Raw genomic sequence first — 21,076 nt, 5'->3', positions numbered from 1 at the left:
TGATGTTCAGGAGCCAAGATACTAACACAAGCACATTATTACTTGTGTTACTCATGAGATTCATTAGAGGGTGCTCATTATACTCATGTGCATTTAAAAATATGAATAAGTTATTGTTTGTCAGAAAATAGAGGAGGGAAGGAATTATGAGTATAATGCTTAAATGCTTAAAACTTTAAATATTAATGGTCAGGAATACCTGTTATACTGAGAGTAGGAGTGATGTAGTGGTAAGGGAGTTGATCTTCAAGCTTACATTATGAGTTAAAATATCGCCAGGGCTATTTACACTACCTAATCATAGGAAAATACAGTAATGTATCGCCATGTGCCTTCCAGGACATAAATGTATCAATGTATGTATCCTTCCTGGGACATTGCCATCATAAAAAAATATAAACTGTGTAAATGTTGCTTAATTGCATCTCTATTATTAACTTTTGTTGAAAAGTCTATACCGTTTTTCAGCAGAACAAACTGTTTCAGTAGACTGCAAAGCCATGTTGAGTGCAGCTGTTAATTGCCTTCTGCTAGCAGCTCATCATACACAGCAGGAAGGGACTTTGATCTTAACAGCAGAGCACTTAACACCACTCCCAGGGTGATGCTATTATATCACTGTTAAATTCATCATGAATGCTATAGAAAAGATCGAGCCATTTTAACAGACCATCATCTTAGAAGTTTTTATTTACAGTATATAATTTTTTGGAACACAAGGTCTAATTATGTTACGAAAATATTCTAACACAGCCCATTAGCATTAATTAAATACATATCAAATGGTTCATTCATATTTTTTAAGATATACAATGCAATCCTAGAATACAGTAACATCGGATGTTAAAACTTATGATGGAAAATGTCTAATCATTCAAATGAGCCTCTCTCATTCTCTCTCTCCCCCCACTCCCATGGGTGCAACAAAGAAAATGAATAATACGTGATGATATTAGGAGAGAAACCTCCAAATATAGGCACAACTGACGAGCAAAGGTGATAGAATTTTTTTTAAATAAATTAAGTGTGACTCCCACATAGGCCTTTGTTAAGAATAATAACCCAGGACATAGTCCTCCTCCGCAGTCCAAGGAGTAGAGGAATTTCTGGTGTGTGATGATCCTCAACTCCCGGAGACATCGAGATACAGTACTGGGAAGGTTATCATGGAAGGAAAAATATTGGCTGCTACTCACACCTGTGGCAAATCAGCTCATAGACACACCACATGGCTTTCTTTAAAAAGTGATCATGCTTTTGTATCTGTATCCAGCTTTGTTACCAGAGTGTCTGTCTGTCTATCTTTCTGTCTGTCTTCCTGTCTGTCTTCCTGTCTGTCTATCTAACTTGCTTACTGCCCGATCTACTGCCTGCTTGACTATGCTCATAAACACTGTCTGCCTTGACCAGCTTCCCCAACTAGTCTGTTGCCTGCCCTTACCAGGCCTGATAAATTCTTATCCTGCCTGCTACATGCCTTGAACGAAAATCCATGAAATACAGTCTCTAGGTATCAATTCCCAGGAGCGGGGTTGATACGCAAACAAGAGACGCAAAACCGTCTTTGGCTAGGGGCGCCGCTTGCAGTCCCTGTTTCTCCGCCGAAAGAAGTATCTTCGTTCTGCGCTTGCGGTATTTGTTTACATGTCCTTCGTTCTAACGAACTTTCATAGCGGGGTACAATCCTTGGTTACGATGGAATCGTCTCTGAACCACACACTATACCGATGGATCTAAGAAGAACATAGTTGAACACCCACCCGATAGCTTGCACGGGCTTATAACACCCTCCCAAGCCTATCTGGGTAATACACAGCCAATCTTGGTGTGGGAAGCAAATTCCCACTCAATTGCAAATTTGCCAACATTCCTGCAGCCGGGCAAAAGGCTTCACGGTATGCCAAGGGTCTTGCGCTAACTTTGCACTTAACCAGCTTAGCATACCTGACCAAGCCCCCTTGCACAGCGGCAGAATGTCTACCTTTCTCCAGAATGCCTGGGATATGCTAGGAAAAAGGCTTATATACATTTCCTGATATTTAGCACTTTCCCCAGGTTGATGGCTTTTGAAGCCCCATACTTTTGCAGACACTCTGGAGTTAGCTCTACAGGGAGTTTCAGAAGCCTGGACTTACATTATACATGACTCATCCCTGATCATAAATGACACGGGTGAATGCTTAATTTATCCACTGTCCTGCCTGACTGAAATGTAAATGTCCCGGTTCCTATAACTTTAAATATTAAACTCTGAGCTACTTCTCATTTATGCCTTTAAATATATGTTACAGTCTCATAACTATACTGGATTGTATGTCTACTCCCTAGCACTCGGCATACCAAAAATTAGAAAGCTAGGACCTTAATATCAAAAGTTAGCTGCTTAATTATTTGAGGGATATGATGTGGTTTGTGGTTAAACTTTTCCCCGGTCTGCGGTTTGGGGTCGGGATGCAATGTTGCTTGATAAAGCGCTTGAATAGCGTGAAACGTGTTAGAGAGGTACTCTACCTGCTCCTGTGTATGTTGCTGCCATTTGTGTATGAATAAAACCTAAATTCTATAGCTTTAGCTTTGCCTGGTCCCCGCTTTTCTATTTTGGCTGTGCTTTCCTGGTTCCTTACCTACACGGACATTTTGGAACTACTCTGCCTATGCTGACATGTGGCAATGCATGCTACATGGAGGACCTGATTTGCCACAGACAGTGAGTTCTTCAATCAATTCCAGGTTTTATGCTTGCTTATATTGAACTTTATTCTGTTGTTCATTTGCTTGATTATTCGGACACAAGTGCTATCTGTGTGTTTACCTTCAAGACTTTTTGAACCTTTCAATTGCTGAGTCTGCTTGTTGTGGCTATTGGTGCCCTCAGGAAATATTCTATCTATTGATTCCTTTATATGGGCTAGAGGTTAGAGCCCTGGGAGGGACTTTTTTAGTCTCTTTTCATATGGACACTTAACTAATTTAGCTTGCGGTTAAGGCTTCCCTTGCTTGTCTGCGGTTACACAGTTGTCACGCCTATATGCCCGCAGACCTGGCAGGACCCCAGTGCTGAGGTGGGAACGGTATTACACCACACACCCACAGCAGTGGGAGCAAGCCCGGTGTGTGGTATAGTGTTGCTGGGCCTGTTGAGAGAGTGGTTTAAGATACTTGCAACGTCTTGTAGGGTTAAGCGTAAGAATGCTCGTGTCCGTGTGCCAATGTCCAGGGGCCCAGAGAGTAGAGTCGCCAGAGTACAAAGCCAGGTCCAAGGATTCCAGAAGTCAGCAAGGTCGAGTTCGTAGCAAGGTTCAAGGGGTAAAGAGAGCAGGTTAGTCCAGGACAAGCAGGGGTCAAAGCCATGGAAATCCAAAGTAACACAGGAGCCGGAACAGCAGGTACACAGAGGGAGCACAGCATAGGTCAGCACACACAGGTAAACAGGAACTATGCAGAGCGACATAGAGAGGACAGACAGGGATTATAAAGGGAGACACACCAATAGGAGAGAGGGGAGGAGCAGAGAGAGAAGTGGGAGACAACAAGGATAGGTCAGGAAGAGAAGAGGAGGAGACAGAAGGGACAGAAAGTGAGATCGCCTGCAAGGAATGGGGGGAGGAGTCAGAGGCGTGACAGGGCTTAGAGGAGCGTGTGCGCGCGCCCTCTGTAAGCCGAGGGTGCGCGCGCACAGGCTGAGTCACCAGCCGCGCGGAGTGCCGTGCCGTGGGCATTCCAGCGGAGGAGAGCAGAGGACCGGATGGGACCGCCACCAGAGGTGAGGTATAGGCAGCAGGCACGGGGTGTGACTGGGAGCAGGGAGTGTTGCCGCAGGGGCTCGGGGACTGTGTGGGTCCGCACGACCTGCGGGGCATGCACTGAGGTAATGGGGCAGTGAGAGAGGGAGACGGAGTGGGACAGGAGTGGGTAGAAGCAGAGGGATTGGCCAGAGTGGAGACAGAGGGAGAGAAAGAAGGGAAAGGAATCCCCTGGACCGTCACAGTATCCCCCCCTTGAGGATCGATCTTCGAGCGATCCAACCAAGGTTTGGACGGAAACTTCTGATGGAATTGTTGGAGTAATCTTGGGACAAGAATATGACGTGCTGGTACCCACGAACGCTCTTCCGGACTATTGCCCTTCCAGTGGACCAGGAACTGGAGTTTGTTTTTCGACCAGCGGGAATCAATGAGGGATTGGACCTCGTACTCCTGTTGTCCCAAGGTGGAGACTGGATTGGGTTTCCGGGAGGGAACAGAAAAATGAGAACTCATGAAGGGAAGCATGAAACACGGAAGGAATCCGCATGGTGGGAGGCAGGTCAAGACGGTAAGCTACTGGGTTAATCTTTTCTAATATTTTGAATGGGCCCAGAAATCTCAGAGATAATTTGGGAGATGATGTTTTAAGGCTGATATTCTTTGATGATAACCGCACCCTGTCACCGGGTTTTAAAGAAGGACCAGGTTACGATGACGATCCGCCTTAGTCTTCTGTTTGGCAACCGCAGATTGTAGAGTTTTGAGGATTTTTTTCCAAGATTCTTGTAGATTAGCAACATGGGAGTCAGCCACAGGAACATCCGACGGAGAAGGTGAGAGAGGAAGGCTACTGGGGTGGAAACCGAAGTTAATAAAAAAGGGAAACTCCTAAGTTGTAGTTTTTGAGAGAATTTATAGCAAATTCGGCCCATGGCAAAAGGTCCACCCAGTTGTCCTGTGAGTCAGATATGAAGCATCTTAGATATTGTTCTAGAGTTTGATTCATCCTTTCTGTTTGACCATTGGTTTGAGGATGGTATCCTGAGGAAAACAAGAGAGAGATTCCGAGTGTTTGGGAGAATGCCCGCCAGAATTTCGAGATGAACTGCGAACCACGATCAGAGACAATAGAAATGGGAACGCCATGTAACCTGAAAATCTCTTTGGAGAAGACATCAGCCAAAGTGGCAGAGTTAGGAAGACCCTTGAGGGGAATAAAGTGTGCTTGTTTAGAGAACCTGTCCACTACGACAGAATGGTGTTCATTCCTTTGGAATTGGGCAGTTCAACAATGAAATCCATCGATATGTTTCCACGGTTGTTCCGGAATGGGAAGAGGTAAGAGAAGTCCAGAAGGTTTGTGATGGAGTGTTTTACTCTGGGCACATACAGGACAGGCAGTGGTAAAGTCGAGAATATCTTTGTTCATTTTTGGCCACCAAAATATCAGTTTAATGAGATCTGCTGTCCTTTTGAAGCCTGGATGACCGACTGCTCTAGAAGAATGACCCCAAAGTAAAATTTTATGGCGAAAGCGTGGGGCTGCGTATAGGCGTCCTTCTGGTACCCTGAACATGCTGGGAATGTGAGCTTGAGCTTTGTTGATTTCATCCAACACATCAAAGTTGTTAGCAGAAATTTTACATTTGGCAGGAATAATAGGCTCTGTGATTTCATTAGCTTCGGTTTCGGTTGCGAACTGACGAGAGAGAGCGTCCGCTTTGACATTTTTGGTACCAGGAATATATGAGATGGTGTAGTTAAAGCAGGAAAAGAGAAGTGACCACCAAGCTTGGCGGGATCCCAGGCGACGAGCCCCCTCGATATATAAAAAAAAATTGTGGTCAGTGAGAATAGCAACTGGTTCTTTGGAACCCTCCAAAAGGTGCCTCCATTCTTGAAGAGCCAGTTTTATGGCCAAACGTTCACGATTACCAACATCATAATTCCTTTTGGCAGAAGAAAATTTCCGTGAAAAAAAACCACAGGGGTGAAGTTTCTCTTGGGGAGAAGTCCTCTGGGAAAGGACTGCGCCGGCTCCTACGTCCGAGGCGTCGACCTCCAAAGTGAAGGGAAGGGAGGTATCTGGATGACGAAGAATGTGTGCTGAAACAAAAGCCTTCTTAAGAACCTCAAAAGCGAGAATAGCCTCTGGAGACCAGGAAGTGATATCGGCGCCCTTTTTGGTCAATGCGGTGATGGGAAGAGCAATAGAAGAATTTTTTTTGATGAATTTCCTGTAATAGTTGGCAAAGCCGAGAAAACGCTGCACAGCCTTGAGAGAATTAGGCAGCGGCCAATCAAGAACAGCTTTCAGTTTTTCTGGATCCATGGAGAAGCCTTGGCTGGAGATGATATAGCCTAAGAAGGCAGTAGAGGTCTGGTGGAACAAACACTTCTCCATCTTGGCATATAGGCGATTAGAACAGAGCCTAGAAAGCACTAGTTTGGTATGTTGAATGTGTTCCTCCCGATTTTTCGAAAAAATAAGAATGTCGTCTAGGTAGACTATGACAAATGTTCCCAATACATTGCGGAAGATGTCGTTCATGAACTCTTGAAAAACAGCAGGAGCATAAACCAAGCATAACAAGATATTCATAATGTCCTGAACGTGTGTTAAATGCTGTTTTCCACTCGTCCCCCACCCTTATGCGAATGAGATTATAGGCACCTCTTAAGTTGAGTTTAGAGAAGATAGAGGCCCCCTGGAGACGATCGAACAGTTCTGAGATAAGCGGAAGAGGATACCGGTTCTTTACCGTGATCTTATTGAGTCCGCGAAAGTCAATACACGGCCTAAGTGATCCATCCTTCTTCTTCACAAAGAAGAAGCCAGCCCCGGCAGGTGAGGTAGAATTGCGGATGAATACTTTCTCCAAATTTTCCTGAATGTAGGACTTCATGGCCTCGGTCTCCGGGACTTAGGCAGGATGGTCCCAGGAATCAGATCGATAGGACAATCGTACAGATGATGGGGAGGAAGAACCTCCGCTTGTACCTTGTTGAACACATCCAGGTACTCATGATACACGGTAGGCAGGGTCAATAGATTAGAAGGAACGGAGTCCAGGCCGGCAAGCACAGCAACAGGAGACTCCGCAGGAACGGCATCTGCGGATGAAGGCCACTAGAGAGGCAGAGTACCGGTCTAGTCAATGCGCGGATTGTGGAGTTGAAGCCAAGGCAATCCTAAAATAATTTGTACTGTAGGAGATTGAAAACTATCGAAGATTATTACCTCCTTATGACCATCCGCCAAGGTCAGTGTAGTGGAATAGACTCCCAAATGATAAACGCCGGCTGGAGTGGTTGGCCGTTGATGGCCTCGAGGCCAATGGGGGTTCTCCTTCTGACCATGGAGATTTGATTCTCCGACGCGAACTTCTGGTCGATGAAGTTACCACCAGATCCTGAATCGATGAAAGCTTCCACCTGCAGGAAAAGGTTTGGACCCTCCAACATAGCAGGAAGCAGAAACTTCTTTGGGAAAGCTTCGGGAGGAGAGGGGCAAGGAGAGACAGTACCCAGTAGAAGCCCCGCTACCTTTACTGGGTGAGCCCGTTTCCCGGCTTCAGGGGACAATTCTGGAGACGATATTCCGGAGAAGCACAGTAGAAGCAAAGTCTTTTCAGGCGATGCCGCGCTCTCTCCATGGCCCGAAGTTGCTGACTGCCGACCTGCATCGACTCCGGAGACTCCAGTGCCAAGAGAGGTGTTGTAGGCGACCTATGAGAAACAACAGAAGAAGGAGAGCGAGAACAGTGCTTCTCGTGCCGTCGCTCCTGAGTACGCACATCCATGCGTACGCTCAGGGTAATCAACTCCTCCAGGGAAGAAGGCCGGGCATGAGTAGCTAGATCGTCTTTCAACGTATCTGAGAGTCCGTGCCAGTACGGGGCGGCGAGTGCCTCATCATTCCATTGGGTTTCAGCGGATTGCGTACGGAACTCGATGGTGTATGTGGCAGCTGATCTTCGGGCCTGTGAAATGTGAAAAAGAGAGAAGGCGGCTGTCTCGCGCCGTGCAGGAGTATCAAATACAAGTTGAAACTCGCTTCTGAAGAGAGAGTAATCTTGCGTTAATTCGCTTTTGCGCTCCCATAAGGGGGAGACCCAGGCGAGTGCATCTCCGGTGAGCAAGGCATAGATATACACTACCTTAGCGCGACCAGTGGGAAACAGGGAGGGGGACATCTCGAATTGCACCTCGCATTGGTTTAAGAAACCGCGGCTGGCGAGGGGGTCCCCATCATAGCGATTCGGAGAAGGAATACGGGGCCCAGGGTTGGCGTAGTTTGGGGCAACCGGTGGCGTTGGAGCCATGGGACTCTTCTGAGGGGAGAACTTGGCCAATTGCTGGGAGACCGTAGAAAATTGATTGCTGACAAATTGTAAGGCCTCTATGAAAATACTTGTACCCACCTCAGGGATGTCTGCGTTTGTTGGGCTCTGCATAATGTCACCCCTGTATGCCCGCAGACCTGGCAGGACCCCAGTACTGAGGTGGGAACGGTATTACACCACACACCCACAGTAGTGGGAGCAAGCCCGGAGTGTGGTATAGCGTTGCTGGGCCTGTTGAGAGAGTGGTTTAAGATACTTGCAACGTCTTGTAGGGTTAAGCGTAAGAATGCTCGTGTCCGTGTGCCAATGTCCAGGGGTCCAGAGAGTAGAGTCATCAGAGTACAAAGCCAGGTCCAAGGATTCCAGATTTCAGCAAGGTCGAGTTCGTAGCAAGGTTCAAGGGGTACAGAGAGCAGGTTAGTCCAGGACAAGCAATGGTCAAAGCCAGGGAAATCCAAAGTAACACAGGAGCAGGAAACAGCAGGGACACAGAGGGAGCACAGCATATGTCAGCACACACAGGGAAACAGGAACTATGCAGAGCGACGATAGAGAGGACAGGCAGGGATTATAAAGGGAGACACACCAATAGGAGAGAGGGGAGGAGCAGAGAGAGAAGTGGGAGACAACAAGGATAGGTCAGGGAGAGAAGAGGAGGAGACAGAAGGGACAGAGAGTGAGATCGCCTGCAAGGAATGGGGGGAGGAGTCAGAGGCGTTACAGGGCTTAGAGGAGCGTGTGCGTGCACCCTCTGTAAGCCGAGGGTGCGTGCGCACAGGCTGCGTCACCAGCCGCGCGGAGCGCCGCACCGAAGGCATCCCAGTGGAGGGGAGCAGAGGACCGGACGGGACCGTCACCAGAGGTGAGGTACAGGCAGCAGGCACGGGGAGTGACTGGGAGTGGGGAGTGTTGCCGCAGGGGCTCGGTGAATGCGCAGGTGCACGCGACCTGCGGGGCATGTGCTGAGGTAATGGGGCAGTGAGAGAGGGAGACGGAGTGGGACAGGAGTGGGTAGAAGCAGAGGGATTGGCCAGAGAGGAGACAGAGGGAGAGAAAGAAGGGGAAGGAATCCCCTGAACCGTCACAACAGTGTTGTAATGTCGGGCCCGACCACATAACCACAGGCATGCTTATCCAATGAACCCTTTAAACAGTGTTAGAAGCCCCTTATTCCTAGCGGGCGCATTTTAGACATATTATTACATATTAATAGGACTGCAGCCTGCCCTGGGCTGCAGAACTGACACTCTACAGTCACTTTATTTGGCTCAGGGGAACCCAGCCGAGCAGAATGCCTTTATTTTATGGCCTGGGTACCCCTTCATCATCACAGTTAGATGCCCCAATAAAGAGCACAAAACAGAGGCATACTTGAAAACGAGAGGTAACTCTCAATGTAATACTTCCTGGTAAAACATTTTATAAAGGTAGATGTCCTCCCATCCCCATCATCTACTCAAGAGGAGAGGTTGAAACAAATCATTCACAGTGATATTGTTCATAAAATAGAGCGTGTCAGACAAAAGAAATAGGAAATTCCATACCATCTTAATTCTTGTTAATCATCTTAACTCCTTCAGTGTTATAGGGGCCAGCAACACAGTGCTCTGCTCTTATTTGTAGACTATTTTCAGCACTGAAGGAGTTCAACTTTTAATTAAAAAGGTTAACATTTTCTCTGACTTTATATATTCATATTGTATTCATTTGGATGCTCCAAAGAGGTAATTATGGGATCTGGCACTACAGAGGGCCAGTGGCATAAGGGCTATACCATGCCTACAGATTGCTTTTTTGTTTAGCTTACATTGCATCCTGCATTCTCATGGAGTGCAGGATGTGATCTGAAGTGAAGAGAAGAGAAAATAGAGGACTTCTCTTCTGTCTCCTTGTTAAAGGTTGCCATGCTCACGTGATCACTTTCAAAAAACGTTTCTGTCTATTTCACAGCAAATTGTGTTTTAACTTTGAGCAGTGGGCAGTTCCTTTCAGCCGCGGAAAAGTAAAAAAAAAAAAAAACAGATTTCATGTTGATGATAGAGGAGGCACTCAATTTAGTAGAGTCTACAGTTGTATATTCCAAATAACTCAAAAAGGAGCGCACCTGAGAAACCCTGGAAGATATGCAAAGTCTATTTAAATAAGTCACATCCCATACTTCATAAAAGGATATCCATATCAACTACATTGAGTTGACAAACCTAAGGCACATAGTGACTGGAATGGTGTACTGGTGTCAGAACCAACTGGACTAGAACCCACACAAACTGTTATTTAAGACAGCAGCTCTAGCACTGTGAGCTAAACCAATTGATGGATAGCACTGCCATCACAGCATACTTTTGAACTCTACTTCTCACTGAGTGCTCATACATGTACAACGCACTTTTACTCCCTTCTGGGATAGAGAACCATATGTATTCTGCCATGAGACATTTCTGGCAAGGTAAGACACCATACAATCCATTTATTTGAATAGGCTATACTGTATTCCAGCACCAAAGGTGCCTTATGGCAGAACACAATGTAGTAAATATGGGCCACTGTCTTTATCCTTTATGATTAGAAGTACTAACTGAAATCACCAGGTCGCTTTACTTGCTGTGCTTCACCATGTTTTTAATAGTGTTTTATTTAATCTCTCTTGGCCTCAGTAGCTCATATCCGTCAGTACATATTAATTTGTGCTTGACATCCTTTCAAGGTTACAATCCTTATTAAAGATCAACAAAAATGGATATCTTTTGGAGATATGAAAATAGACAGTGCTACTACCCATCAGCTGGATTAGCTCACACTGCTAGAGCTGCTGCTCAGAAAAGCAGGGGTTGTGGGTTCTAGTTTTATGACAGCAGTGTCTGCCACATTGCCTAACGGAGCCTCCTCGATTCACATCAGTCTCCTGTATGCCGAGTTCCTCTGGTGAGACGGAACAAGGAAGTGCAGGATCGCTGGCACCATCAAGCTAGCCTCAGCGCACAGGACTTGAAGCCGGCTAATACGACACTTCCCAGGCATCTTGTACAGCCGAAGGCACAGTGTATTGTGATTCACTCACTACAGCTGAATCCCGTTATAACGCGGTGCTCGGGGGCCACAGAATGAGACCGCGTTATAACCGGGATCGCGAAAAAAATGGCCGCCGTGATCATGGGTTCCACGATCATGGGCCCCGCTGCATGCGCCTGCATGCCCACGTTGCATCCTGGCAGCGCGTGCACGGTTCTTCAGCACGATCTGCAGGTTCCTTATTTCGGTGCGGGGGGGACGTGGCCAAATTGGTCGGGTGGGCGCGGCCATGATGGGGGGGTGGGGCCATGAAACAAGCACAACGCAGCTCACAGCACTGCAGAAGCCCCACAGAAGAGAGCACACAATCAACAGGTAGGGAAAGTGTGTGTGTACGAGAGTGTGTGCGAGAGTGTCTTTGTGTGTTATTAAAGTTTGCCAAAAAATAATTTTTCCACAGGAGCCACGCTCACACCGCGTTATAAGCAGATCTACGTTGTAGCGGATGGCGCTATAACGGGGTTGAGCTGTATATTTTATCTAATTGTATGTTGATCATTACTTATTTTACCCATTTAAATATACTATTTACTTACCTCTGGTGCGCTCTGTGTGCTTCTCTTTAAACGGCTCTTTACCATATTATTTGCACATGAGGAAGCCAAATGTCCGTTAAAATGTATTGATCCACTGTTTTCTAGGTAAATACGAGGACATCATCACTCAATGGACTTTTGGGGATACGCGTTACGGATAATGATACATAAAATGGCGAAAATTTAATGCGCTGCTGTGGATCTACCCCTAGAATGCTGTACTTAGTTTGGTAATCCATATATCCAGAAGGATAGAAATAACATAAAGGTGGTGAAAAGATGAACTACTACATTGTCTACATTTTGAACTTATCAGGAAAGACCAAAAGACCAACACATGTACCTTGAAAAAAAAAAAAGGAGTGAGACACATGACACATATGATGGAAGTATTCAAATACATCAACGGTATCAAACATTTACAGTATGGAAACATTGTTGTTAGAAAAAGACGAACGAAAGAACAAGTTATCTTGCTCACTAGAAAGAGAGAAAATGTACGAGGGTGGTAGAAGCTAACACAGGAAAGGAATTGAAAGCTGCGTGAGATGGACACAAGGTTATCTCAAATATAAAAAATACAGGCCCCAAATGGGGTTTGAGGTTTCATAGCAGGCCTGAAATGGGTAGACCTTTATTGACCATTTCTATGTTGCTACAGAATGGTTTGTAATAGGATGTGTAGAATACTGTGCCAATTAAGTCAGCAAATTAGATCAAAACAGTACACCACATACAGTATTTATTCTATATACTGAAACTCTTATTTTATTGTATAACCCCAATGAGAGAGCAAACAAATTAAATCCTGCTAAAAACAAATATTATTCACCAATAATTAGCACTGAATAGTTTTCATAAAAATAATCTGAAATAATTATTTTTTTAAACAGTTTACCTTTAATGTATTTAACTCCATAATTAAATGTTGTTGGAAATATGATAATTTAACTAAATTGATTCATGTAAAGTACATGTTAACTTGCCACTATGATTGTGGTTGTTATGAACACAAGGTAATTTTTAGATGTAGAAACTAAAATAGCCATGACAAATAACAATGTACAATATGCAATTTTATAGCATTGTCAACATCCAATTATTCATCTACATGTAAGAGCGGTGAAGGAATTGGGGTGCTCAAACCCGCAGCAACTCCATCCAAAGGCATAAATATTAATAACCCCTGGAGCTACCAATGGGAGTGGGTAGGCAGAATAAAGACATGTAGGTATAATGTTGACTATTTTGCAGTCAAACCCAACTATAATAGTCTAAGCCAATAAACCCCACTCACGTCATCTCCAGGTTAGGGGTTTCAATTCTAAACAAGAATTTCGGATAAAATCATTTATAAATTGTGATACTAACAACGTAGTATACCTCTTAACATGTGGGTGTGGGATAAACTACGTGGGTAGGACAATTAGACCGCTAAAGAACAGAATACTTGAACATATTAGGTTAATCAGAAAAGGAGACACTTCTCACCCGGTCTCAAAACATTTTTCACAATGCCCAAAAGGGAGCCTAAATGGGCTAAAAGTTCAAGGGATTGAACAGATCTTTCTAAATGAAAGGGGAGGTGATTCACTCAACCTTCTGGACCGCAGGGAGGCATATTGGATATTTATGCTTCAGACTAGAATCCCCTGCTGTCTGAATGTAGAGTGGAATCTGAGTCACTTTCTTAAATAATTAAATGAAAACTCTCTGTATCTGAAAATGCTGTAAAATTACAATATTAATACTTATCCTATTGTCATCATTTTTTGACATAATAATGAGATCCTCACGCAGATGTAAAACAAAAACTACATGAATTATCCCATTGCTTAGCACTACGTTTTTGACAGTATTTTGTGTCAGTTTCTTTAATATATTGTGTCGTGTACTAGACCCGGACACACGGGTTGAGCCCTTACAATAGAGGTGGCATTGCCACAGATCAATACCTGAGCTTATGGTTTAGGGCTGTCATAGTGATTACCTTAAAGAGCCATTGATTAATCTAAGGTCATGATTTGCAATAGATAATTGAGTAATCGCAGGAATAGCATAACTGATTCCTCTTCCCCTTTGGAAGACTCAGAAAAACAAGACACTATATTCAAGTCTTGCTGATCTGATTCATTTTGTTTTTAATCAATTTTATATTTGTATGTTAATTTTGCCAGCGTTTGTGCTGATAAGGATCCTAGATCCTTGATATGTATTCACTTGTATGTCTTTGTTTAAGTGGGATCTGATTTTAGAATGGGCACCATTTCCAATAGGAGCTTAAAAGGATTTTGTGTATTTTATTTTTTAGCCTGTTCCTATTGTGACTTCAGTTAACACAATTTTCTCTCTCTGCCTGTCCCTTCCAGCTCACAGTGTGGCCATGCGGGGCTCTGTGTGATTGGAGCTGTTCCGTCTGCCCCACACAGTTATTGGTGGCACAGCGGCGAGCTTCAGCCAATCGGAGCACTTCGTGATGTCACTCGGGGCGGGAGAGGAGGCTGAGAGCAAGGGAATAGCTTCTTGCCTTCACGGAGCACTAGGAGCATGCGCGGGCATCATTTGGGGGCGGTATTTACCCACAATCCTATGGGTTGTTGGAGCGACGCTCCGTGTGACGTCACGCGCATGCGCGGTGGGTCCGCGACGCAATTATCCACAGATTTTTGTAATTTAACTATCAAACATCAGATATATAAGGTGCCCAGTCTAAACATATCCCATACTCCTTGATAAAGGACCTGTTGGTCTGAAACGCGTAGGAGGTCCCTGTCTGTGTCCCCCAAGGGGGTGAATTTGTCTCTCACCATGCTGCAATAAAGAAAAGTTTTTTTACTCCACACCTGGCTCCCTGGCTGTGCGCCACTCGTTTTTTTCTACTACATGTAAGAGCAACTTAAATGTTTTTCTAGATACTATTAAGCCAGTGGGTGGCCAACTTCAGTCCTCAAGGGCCACCAACAGGTCAGGTTTTAAGGATATCCCTGCTTCAGCACAGGTGGCTCAATCAGTGGTCATTCTGACTGAGCCACTGATTAAGCCACCTGTGGTGAAGCAGGAATATCCCTAATATGTGACCTGTTGGTGGCCCTAGAGGACTGGAGTTGGCCACACATGTACTAAGCAGTTAACGTGGTAGCTGCAAAAAACCCTGTTATATTTGTTTTACTAATTTATTTCCTCTGCATTTAGTCTACACCAAACTTAATGACAAATTTGATATCCAGCCTAATAATTAAACAGACCATTAAAATATATAATACATGATCTGATATAAAACAGCAACACAATTGATGTATCAGTTTCATAGTGTAGACAAAGAAAAGATAAGGTAGCGCTAACAATAATGACAAGTCAGACCAATTGGTAGGTAAACTCCTTTAATTATCACAAATATTTAAGTGAATGTCGGCTGCCAAATTATGAAACACTGATCTCCTGATCAGGTTTAGACAATGTGGAATAGAGATAAATTTGGCGCATTATATTGTAATCTCAAAAGAGAAAACTCCAATATAATTCAAGAGAAAATAAATACACAACCTTATGGTGATATGGAGCGAGACAAATGTCTTTGTTGTTTCCAACGATGTTCACTATGATTGAAAATCAGGTGCATGTAAAAAAGACACATAGCATAATACTGTATGATGAAACACAACACAAACAAAAACAAACACAAAAACAAAAAACAATACTAGGTAGAAGCCTCAGAGACAAGACAAGGTGATTCTAAATAAAAAGCACATATATTAAAAATATATATAAAACAAATGGAAATAATGTCCATACAAATATCCAACGATACTCTGCTCCACTGAGTATATGCCCTACTTACTAGACAGAAGATGGAAACTGGCGGTGGATAACATTAGAGTATCCCCTCTCAATTGTGGCAAAACCGCTTTCCGATCTGTGCTGTAGCAGGACTGCTTCCTGATCTGTGGTGTGCAACGCTGCGCAGGGCCGTCTTAACAGCATTATAGGCCCCCTGGGCAAAGCAGTGCACAGGGCCCGGCCTACACAACCACTCACAAGAATAAAAATGTAAATGATCAATAAAATAAACTTATATTTATTGGTACCTCCAACAAAACCGTTAATTGCCTCCTGCTAATCCGTTACAATATTCTGCTTCCATAACATTGCAAGCAAATAGGAGTTTGAGCTATCTGGGAATATGTGTGTTAATCAATTTCTGACTGGTAACAGTCTATGGAGGTTAGGTGGCACGTCCCCCCAGAGCTCGCCCCTCCCCACCTTTTTAACTTGGGAGGTTCTGGCAACTTGCTGAATGGACAGGACTCACTGCAGTTCCTTCCCCTCATACAGAAGTAACAGGAAGGGTTCACAGTTTTAGTGTTAGGACCTGCATTTTTGGTTTACCTTGACGTTGGTATGCAGGCTTACGACGCTTTGACCAAAAGGTTTAACTAAAGAACCAAGTGATTACTATTATTATTCAAGTATTTAAACTTTATACTCATTACCATATATGTTTTGTCAATTTGATGTAGCATTGGGCACCCGTGTCTTCTATTGTAAGCAATAAAATTGGCAACATTTCTCTCGTGAATGCAGACATGCCAACTCTCCGCTACAAGTCGTAATTTTTCTCCTTCTACCGAGTTAGCGGGAGATTTGAATGTTGAGGCGGGTGATCGGAAAATTAGTGTTAAATTCTGCTCTGTGCATAGATTAGCATGGGGCCCCTATGCTCGTGGGGCCCCCGGGCAACTGCCCAGCGTGCCCATGCGTTAAGACGGCACAGCCGCTGAGGGCAGTCAGTGATCTGTGCTTCTCATGATCAGCTGTATCCAGTCTGCGTCTGCAGCAACGGGCTTCTCTCCACGCTATCACTAGCAGATCACACGAGATGTGAGGGATGCCAATTCCGGTGTTCCCCGATTGGCTCTGGTCTGTCTGAAATCTCTACTGTAATATGCTGTAGAGACTCGGGCTGTGCAGAGATAGTAAGATTAACCCTACGCATTTCGAGAGTCAGTCTCTCTTCGTCAGGGGTGTGTTTCATAGTGTAGAGATGTTCATACTCATGAGTCTGCTTCTCCATACAAGTGCTACTTCTGAAGACATTTTTGTATAGTCCATATGCATACTGTAGCTGCCATGCCTTTATTTCCACTTAGTAACACATATTGCTAGTGAACCCTTAACCTTTACAGAGTCCACATAATGTACCAGGTACGTGATGGCTACTTGCTCGCTCCTGGAGTGTCGGAAGTTCGGTGGCACTCTGAAGGTTTAAACTAAAATGATTTGTGAAGTTATTGTGTTCCTTTATGAAATTAAGAAACAAAATTATGTTGGCATTCAGTATTCAGTTATAGCTATTAATGGTTGGATGTGTTGTTACTTTAGGAATATGACTATATTATTTTAAAACATGTAATGTAGACAAGAAAGGGAATTGAATATTTTTTTTATATTAATGTACATTAGGATTAGTTTTTTTCTTGACAAAATCCACATGAAATAGTCATATACTGTAGTATTTACAGTTGAAACATCATTTGAGGGAGCAGTCTGTATAAATGTGAAATTCCATTTAATTTTCCAGTCTGAAGCAAGAAATGTCCAAGAAAATTGTAATTTAATGCCAAGAATTAAGAAATTCCAGAGGTGATGTGTATGATCACTATGCAGAACATGTTCGTTCAGTTTGCTAGCAGTTTGTGTTGGATTGTTTTAGCAGAAAAGCATATTTTACACTGTTGTTTGCACATTTTAAATCAAGGGACCTGCAAAATGTCATGAACAGGAGCATAGGGAATAGAGAAATCAGTCAAGGTGATGGATGAGCTGCAGACTCGATTATTTTTCAAATTATTCCCTCAACAATTGAGTGTTGCTGATTACAGACAGTGTTTTGTCACAATCATTAGAAAAGGACAAAGGTAGTAAGAATTGAATGGGCAACTTACAGTTATTGAGCAATCCCCAAACATTAGTCTTTTCACACGAAGAAATCAGAATTAATATTAACTGCATTTTTTAGGTCCCATTTTGCATTCATTATTTATGTTATTTAATTCTATAGTGACAAACACTTGTATATTTGTGTATGTATTGGTTTGCAGAACATTTACGCACCATATGTTCACATTTTTATCTTTAAAGGAGCAGTCCCGGATGGCAATTTTTTAAAAGTTTTTTGTTTTCAAATGTACCCCATTAATTTTCGTTCACATGGGCCAGCAGAAAGCCACCCTGATGATGTCACAGCTTCCTCTTGGTCCGCAGGCCAGGAAATATCTGAACAGCAGCCATTACGAGATCCCTGTTTGCCGAGAAGAGATGCTAACTTAACCGTAGAATAAAACCATCACAATAAACGAATAACTTCATGAATAAACATTAAACAGACTGAAACTATATACCTCTACTGTTGATGATGCAACTTGAAGCCTCAAATTTGACTTTGAACCTCTAAGAAAAAACAAAGCTGTCCCACACCCTACTGAATTCCAATGTTAAAAATATCAAGTCCATTATAAGACAGAGGCACAAAGTCCTGTCTGCAAAGGCCCTTACCACTACCTTCTAAATGGACATTCCTAATCACGACTCCACCAATACTCCAAACACAATTGGCAACCACTTTATTTATTTTCCGTCTGCAATGTTGTACAGGCCTGTACTCCTTTTCAATCAACAATTTTAATGTGGGGACTATACTACTAGTGAAAAAACGAATACAGATCTAGCGAAGACAATTGAAACCTGAGCCAAATCCCATTTCATTAAACAAATCAACTCTGAGGTCTACATACTACCAAAATCGTTAACACTTGTGTGCGTAAAATGTCAATAGGCGGCCCAAACATATTCCTATTTAATATTCGTTCTGACAGAATTTCATTTTACCTCAAAGCCCTGTGCCCTAACCAGTGAACAAGATACCTGTCAGATAAAAGACCAAGATTTATAAAATAGGGGACGAGCTGCTCTCTTAGCCGCCCAGTGAATAAATTAGTGATTTAAAATCCAGGAACTAGAGAAAAAGAACCTGGTATTATAAGAGCACTCAAGTATCCATGTGTAAAGTACTCATATTAAAAGTATTCTTTATGTATTATAATTAAAATAAAAGGGTATATGTGAAAACATGACGTATAGTCAGTAGTGTAAGTCAGTGAAACAGTAGGTTTGTAAATACTATGGACTTAAAGAGAGTAAGTCAGAAATATTATTAGCATAGATAGAGTAATGTACTCTATCTATGCTAATAATATTACTGACTTACTCTATATAAGTCCATAGTATTTACAAACCTACTGTTTCACTGACTTACACTACTGACTATATGTCGTGTTTTCACATATACCCTTTTATTTAATTATAATACTAATAAAGAATACTTTTAATATGATTACTTTACACATGGATACTTGAGTGCTCTTACAATACCAGGTTCTTTTTCTCTAGTTCCTATATTACCATGTCCTGGGACAAGCACCGTATCCACTACTATCACAGCTGAGAAGGGGTGCCCTCCCTTTCCTATCCACTTCCCTTTTCCCTTGTCCCTTGGGTTACTTGATTTAAAATCCAAATTGACTTCTTTTGAGAACCTGTATCAACATGAGATAATAGTCCAGATTAGGTTGAATATATAATTTAAGGCAATCACAGTCCCAATGATCAGAACAAATGTGAACAGGATTTATTATCAAAAATCTCCAACTAATTCAAACAAGCCCTAAAACACGAGTAAACTGAAATGTAGACAAAGGAATTCCACTTCCGTGAATGAGAGAGAATCCCCGAAACTGAGTCCTAATTTATAAAAAATAAATAAATCTGTGATGATAGAATTGGACATAGTTCATTGCCTGGCAGGGCCCCAAGATGCAACCAAACCCCTCTCTTAGACTGCTCTGCTATAGAATACCAAAGAAAAATACTGTATGTACTGTAATACAGATTCAGAAAAACAACTTGAGAGAGTAAGAGATCCCCAACCTCCGGGCGATAATTACTTGTCGAAACCAATTTACTGATATGCAGGGCAGCAAAGAATGCAATAGCAAAGGCTGCTCTAAATACAAAGCAGTCAAACTGTCAAAAACACATCCTATTAAAAAACAATTAAACCTTTTCGGAGCAAGCTCAGAGTTTCAGTCTTTTTACAAGTCTGCAACAAACTGTTTTATTAAGAGAGACGTGGTCCTTTTCTGGAGAATTTCAGGTAAAACACAATTCCTGCCAACTTCTTGGAAATAGCTGATGCTGACAACCCCTCTGAAACTAGGAAAAATACAAAGACACGAATATGCCATGCAACATGCTGTCATCTACCTCAGAGAAGGGATTTCCAATTACACAGCTAATCCAGGAATTCATGTACAGTAAGAAACAGAAATACCTTGAGATAGAGACTGTTGGATTAAATTACCCAATGTGGCAAAACTAGTTCCTAAATGAATTAGGCGGCATCTGGAGCCTTCCCTGTCTGCCTGAGTTGCTAGTTTCCAAAATGCTTCCCACTACAAAAGAGACAAGTTGTCTGCAATTAGGTTAGTTGTCCCTGGGAATAGAGACGTGTGAATGTATCAAAATTTGGCCCACAAATATAGTGTTGAATTTGTAATATTTCCATTACCACAGAATATTCGCATGCAAAGTTTTTGTTAAACTGATGATTGCAATAAGTTTTAAAGCAGTCTCACAACTGACCTCTAACTGATAAATGACCTTTTGGCTACAGATCTATAGTGTCAATTCTTTAGTGCAAATATTGATGCTACATGCTAATTCTGCTCTTTGAGAACTGTTTTCTTCTTTAAATAATTTCTATATATGTGATTTTTACCTTAAATAGAAGTTTCGCACATTTAGCTCCACTCCCGCAGCTCAGCTAACTCGAAAAACCTCAAAAAGTAACTTTCTGGCTACAGATTAATTGTCTCCTGAAAAATAATTTAGTAATAATTTATACTGTGTTTTCAGATATGTGCTATGAGACGTGCAACCACTGCTCCCAAAATTTGATAATTGTGAAAGGGTGGTGCAATTAGGCTAACAGATACAACTAGAGAACATCATCAAAACCGAGATTATGAGATTATGAACCAAGGAACCACTTTATATAAATAGAGTTTTCTATATGTAAATTACAGGCTACAGCCCAAACAATATGTACAGTATACTATATAGTATGTACATTTCTCTCTGGTGGAAATGCTATGCACCAAAGAAGCAATTGAAATCATCATTTTGAGTACACCCCCACACTTTTAATTGTTTTTATCTAGTTCTACAATACCAATTTATTGTATATACTTGTTTGAAATAAAGTATTTTCATTTATACACAATCTTTACTGACCATCATGGACATTTACTGTAAGTGTGCAGCA

The sequence above is a fragment of the Ascaphus truei genome, chromosome 5 (genome assembly GCF_040206685.1).
Source record: "Ascaphus truei isolate aAscTru1 chromosome 5, aAscTru1.hap1, whole genome shotgun sequence".
NCBI lineage: Eukaryota > Metazoa > Chordata > Amphibia > Anura > Ascaphidae > Ascaphus > Ascaphus truei.
This window is presented reverse-complemented; position numbering follows the sequence as displayed.